Genomic DNA, 6,369 nt, shown 5'->3' with positions numbered 1-6,369 from the left:
AGAGACCAGGACCACCACCACCACCACCAAAACCACCGCTGACCCCAACACCGCCACCATAGCCAGCGCTCAGAGGAGAAACCACCTGCATGTCGTCGCAGACGCGTCAAACAACTTGAATTCTCGTCTTTCGTTTTTTCCACATGTATACGATACTTGTCAAAGAGTATGTTTACACACAACTTTATGCATTTAACGGTACACACACACACACACACACACACACACGTTTTGCTACGGTACACGTTTACAAACAAGCCAAGTTCACGAGGCTTTGCTTGGACCATGCCTTCCCTCCGCTCCACTCTGGAATATTCTTGACTCTCGTTTAAAAACTGAATGAATCTGTTTTTGTTTCGTCTCTTGAATGTCATTCTGTTTGAGGAGACGTTGAATTTAGTTCCTTCAATCATCAAGACTTTAATTAATTAGTTAATTAAAGACGACGTGCGCTTTTTATTTTTTTTAGCTTCGCTTTGGTGCGTCCGGCGCCGGTGATCCTTCTTTTTTTTTTTTTTTCCTCTTCCTCACGTCATCGTCAGCCAAACGAACAGAAGGACTCAGTTTGGCTTCTCCTGCGCTCTGAGGTCCATTTAAAGTTTTGTTATTTGAACTTTTGAAGGGTGACAAGAGAGACCGTCAAAACAAAATGGCCGGCGAGGACGACGTCTTATATTCTTCTACAATATATGAGCAATACAAAAAAGGGAGCACCAGAGGGTAAAACAACACTTTCCACTCTCACTTTCAGGTAACTTTACTCTCTCGGAGATGTTTAGACGACGAGCGAGGCGGGATTTTATTCTTTCTTTCTATACACTTTTTTTAAAAGAATAATTAACAAATTCATAGTGCACTTGTAAAAATGGAGTTTGTGTGTGTGAGTGAATCAGATGTTTTCTTTCTCCTTTTCTTGTTTCTGTTTCTGCGACTTGAAGTGCAATGATTGAATCCTTTTTGTTAATTTATTACTAACGTAACTCTTACTGAAGATGATTATTAAGATGAAAGTTGTACAAAAGCAAAGATCTTTTATTTACTTTCTTGTTTTCACTTAATCTTTTTTTTTTTATTATTATTGTCATTGTCTGGTTCGTGGGTGTCGAGGTGGTTTTTGTTTTTTTTTTGGAAAAACTGGCAATATTTTTGAACTATTTATCAAGAGGAAAGGAAACTCTAGCAGCCGGTCGCAGGTTGGATTTGCAGAGAATCTTTTTTTTTTTCTTTTGCCAAATGACGTTTTTTCCTGTACAGATTTGAATTTTTGCTGACGTTGCCTTTGGTACAGAGATGCATCAATGGTAGCTAACAAGCGGTACTTTTTCTTTTTGTGGGATTTACTATTGCCAAAAATTCAGCGATGTTGAGAGGGAGACACCTGAAGAACACTTTTTAAGGGCTTGTCGTTGGTTCGGGTACATTTTGGGAGACTTGAATGACTTTATCACGTTGAAAATGACGAATATTACAGCTTGAAAGGGAAAAGAAAAACATTTGAATAAGACTTTTAAATGTTGATTATACCACATGCTTAAAAACACAAATTGTAATTGTGAGTTTATAGTAAAACAAAACCAAATGAAAATCACGCCGTCGTGTTGTTCTTTCACAGTCTGGTTTCGTCAGACAGGCTCATCATGTTATGTTCTATATTTTACAGCTTATTAACATTTAATAAATGGTTTATAAAACTCTGTAGTTTTAAGCACATATAAAGACATTTTAAAGTGTTTATTAATTATAACGTCGTCCTAAAAAGACATATTTCATATTACTACAACTGTTATAGTTGTTGACAAATACATTAATAAACACTTAATGTTCTTATATTACAACTGCATTATAGTGTGTTATAATCCATTTATCATGTTTATATACTGCTTATAAATGTTAAATAGCTGCGGTTAAAGTAAAGTGTTGCGCATGTACTGCAAACAGAGGTGGAAGGAAGTATTCAGATCTTTTACTTAAGTAAAAGTACAAATACAACAATGTAAAAATACTGTTAACAAGTAAAAATCATGCACTCTAAATCATACTTAAGTATTTTACAGCCACTTGCGTATTTTTTACTTAAGTTTTTTTTTAATCCAACTAAACTGCAGTTAAACAAATGTAATTTCACTGTGATGTGTTGTGGATTAGAAGTATAAAGTATCATACACAGTAAATGCTCAAGTACCTCAATTGTACATAAGTGCAGTATTTGAGTAAATGTACTTAGTTACTTTCCACCACTGACTTGATTCAGCCTGACTGGTCTGATTTGATGAATAATGTCTTCATACACCAAGGAGCGTTCAAAGACCACATGTTGGTGCTTAATTTTATTTTGAAAGGAAAAAAAATATATATTTATAATATATAACTGGGATATAGAAAGCAGAGAGGAATGTCATGATAGGAAACAAAAAAAAAGCAACAAAAAAGAAAAACCTTATAAAGTACATTTACATTTGTACGCTTTAAAAATCATTTAAAATATGAAGTTTCAATAAATACTTCAATACATTTAGGCATGCGGATATATTTTTTTTCATGATTTACATTTCATTACAGTATTAATTCATAAAATGACTTTTTCATCTTAATTATTGCACTTACGTTGTGATGGGTTCGTCCTGAAAACCAGTCACATGCATAAGGTCGTAAAAGGTTAAAGGTCAAACTCATGTCGTGTTCAGGGTGCGAAGGAAATCTAAACATTAATTTGGATTCTACACGTTTAACAAAAAAAAAGGGCGTTTTCTTTTTTTTAAAAAAAAGCACAATGGTATCATGAGAGTTTCTGTCACTGAGCAAATATCTGCTGCCGGGATTTACACTTGACCTAAAGCAGGTTTAATATCTGTAAAGTTATCTGAGGATCAAAGAGAAGTTACAATCACACAGTCTGACGTCGTCGTGCTGCGAGCAAAATGTTCAGAGTGACAATGATTTTTGTTTTAACACTTTAGCAACAGTCTGTTTGAATGGCAGCTGTAACTCCACGTTTTCAGGAGGAGTTGGACACTTTTCGAAAATACACATATTTGCTTTCTTGCCGAGAGTTAGATGAGAAGATTGATACCACTCATGTCTGTTTGGTAAATATGAAGCTACAGCTAGCAGCTGCTTAGCTTAGCATAAAGACTACAAAGGAGAGGAGGGGACTGCCACCTCTAAAGCTAAAGTACTAATTAATGTTTTTTCTTGTTGGTCACTAAACCCATATCAGTTGTTGTAACTGTGAACACAAGACTCAGCTTTCTATGTTAGCGAACAGTTAGCTACTTACACACCCGGCAGTTACAGCGAAACATTAGCATTCATGTCTGAGGGAAATATCTGTCCCTTTAGCTGCTGAATGCTCCACTATGTTCACTAGAAAAGGGAAGCAGCCGTTCGCTGCTCTTTAGTAGAGTGGCGGTTAACCACATGTACATTTACACGTACAGTTAAGTCTTCATCCTCGAAAGTCTTTTCTCTTGTAAAACCGAAAATCAACGTTTGAAAACACTTCCAATTAAGCATAAATCTCCCCTTTGTCTTGCTTGCTCTGGTGAGTTTTCTTGTGCTTCACTGTTTTCAAACAGTATTTTCATTTTTTACTAAATCAAAGGCTGAAGAAAGGTTGTTTAGGTAAATGTAAGTGTGGTTAGCAGCACACAGTCGCTTTTCTGAGCCTTTCCACAGGACCTTCTGGGACTCTTTTACGGGACTATATGCTCACCAGCTAGCCGCTAACGTCATCTGTACAGTGAGTTTTTGGTCCTTTTTATATTCAACATCATGAGAGCGGAGAGAGTGAACCACGGGCCGGACAGCTAAACAATGACTAGACAGATAGTACAGCTAAAAATATTCAAACTAAACCTGAACCACAGACGGCAACAGTGTGGGAAAAACTATATGAAGGAAAAACAGACTTTGACACAAGACCGGCTGAGAAATAGTCCGGCAACGAGATACAACGTGTTAATTTCTAAGATTTAGAGGTCCTAGTAGCGTCTGGCTAGCTGTTCCCCCTGTTTCCAGTCTTTAAGCTAAGCTACGCTAATCGTCTGCTGGCTATAGCTTCATATTTACCGTAAAGACATGAGAGTGGGATCAATCTTCTCGTCTCAACTCTTCACAAGAAAGCAAATAAATGTATTTCCGTAAATGTAAACTGTTATGGTACTCGGTGCATGACTTGTTAAATACAGGAAAAGTAAGAGTGAGTTTTTACAGTTAAAGACAGGTTTGACACAGTTAACACGTAAGAAGAGACCGGTATAAAAATCACACTCACACACACACACAACAAATTCAAACGACGACGACTCCAGTAGGTAAATACGTTTGGAAAACAAATCTTTGAGAAGAAAAAGGCAGTGGAAAGAGAGGAGAGTCTCTCAGGTTACTAAAATGACAGTAAAAACAACAAAATAAATATAAACATATGATCCAAATGTTGTCAGATCAGCTGAACGAATCAAACAGGTTTCGACATGCTGCGTCATGTCCAAACGTTTGACATACGTGTGTGTTTAAAGCATCTTAAACACTCCCTCAGTATTTATTTTAAAAGACCCCATGGAACAATTTTCATTATCAGTTAATCTGCAGGTTATTTTATCGATTAATCGTTTAGCTGTTTGGTTTAGAAAATAGTGAAAAATGCCCAAAAGTGACGTCTTCAAATGTCTTGTTTTGTCCGTTCAGTTTACGGTGACATAAAACTGAGAAAAGCCCGAGAATAATTTGAGTTTTCGCTTTAAAATAAAAAAAATGACAAACGAAAATAGTTGCCGATTAATTTTCTGCTGAATGGTTCCAGCTCTAATTATAATGTTTTAAGACTAAAGCTCCACAAAATGTATTTTCATCATCTGTCTGAAACTGTTTCTTTCTTGTTTACTTTCCTTTTTGGTTTATTGGGTCTTAATTTAACGGTAATGTTTCACAACAGAGGTCATTATTCATCAGGGGGGGGGGATCCTCTACAGATACTAAAATATAATATCCATCCATTTCTCCATCTCACAGCGACAGCACAATCAGCCGATCACAGAAAACCACCAAAGCTAGATTCAAGTAAACCTTTATACTTCACTTGGTGCTGAAATATAAATGGTGTTTTGACGCACAAGTCAGCAGATGTCTGTTATGAATAATGATCTGAAACACGACAGTTTGTTGTGCTAATATTTCCAGTGTTGGTTCGTAACACTAAATACCAGTTCCGTTAGCGGTGGCATAGTCAATGTTTTGTGAGCAAAAGCTACGAGCCCCCTTCAAATCTTTAAAAGCTCTCAGCTCAGAGAGTAAACAGCTGTGATTGAGAAGAACACAGAATGTATGAGTTTACTTTTATATCTCGTCCTGTGTTGGCTGCAGGTAAACAGTTTATTTGGATCACATCCGAACATGAACTCTGTCACGTGTATACTGCAGATCTATCGTTGAACTAGATCAGCGTTTTTCAAAGTCTGACAGTTGATAGTGCAACACGAATACAGTACATATTAATGGATCGTGTCACTCCTATATTTAGAATCATGCTCTACGTTTTGGAAATACATTTCCCATAATGCTCTGAGTGATGTACACAGGAAGTATAATGACAGAGTCGGTGAGTTAGCGCCAGGTTACAACTTGAGCCCTGTTTTTGTTTACATTTTGGTAAACTAGCATCATTAAAAGTGTGCCGAATTAGCGATTAGCAGCTCCTGTTTGCAGTGTACTCGTGGATGTGCAGACAACTGTCGCTCGATTACTTTGATTCTGAGGAAAACTTAAAAATGTGATGATTCTCAAGCAAGTTCTGAAGTTATAAGAAGCGTCTTTCTTTCTGTGATTTCTAAGAAGTTTTATGGATGTTTATTCGCGGCGGATATTGAAGTAAGTAATAAGTATATCCTCGTGAAATGTAACTCACACTGATTTTAAAAATATGTCTATCATGTCTGCGTGTTCAGATTTGACCAAGTTATGGTTCAGAGAAGGAGTGCGATTTCTGCAAATTGTGCACCTTAACTGCCTTCATGAGCTGTGTGTGGAGGAAGGACATCAAACTCAATTTCAGTCTCCCTCTTGTTATATATCATATTTTACTTTTTATGTATATATTTCTATTTATCATTTGAAAAGTGAAAATGCCAGAACAGACATAGTTGATTTGCTAAATACACAAATCAATGCCAATTCTGACATTCTTTTCTTCCCACCAGGATGATGAAAATGACCCTAATTAGCAAATTAAAGTAAGAATTGGACATTTTGGGAGAAAGTTACATGAGAAGATCGATACCACTCTCATTCTGTATGCTAAACATGAAGCTACTTCCATCAGCTGCATTTCCCAAAATGTCAAACTATTCCTTTAAAAAGGAAGTGGGAATTGTA

The sequence above is a fragment of the Enoplosus armatus genome, chromosome 18, assembly GCF_043641665.1.
Source record: "Enoplosus armatus isolate fEnoArm2 chromosome 18, fEnoArm2.hap1, whole genome shotgun sequence".
In the NCBI taxonomy this organism is placed as follows: Eukaryota; Metazoa; Chordata; class Actinopteri; order Centrarchiformes; family Enoplosidae; genus Enoplosus; species Enoplosus armatus.
The sequence above is the reverse complement of the archived record's forward strand: the minus strand, read 5'-3'. Positions refer to the sequence as shown.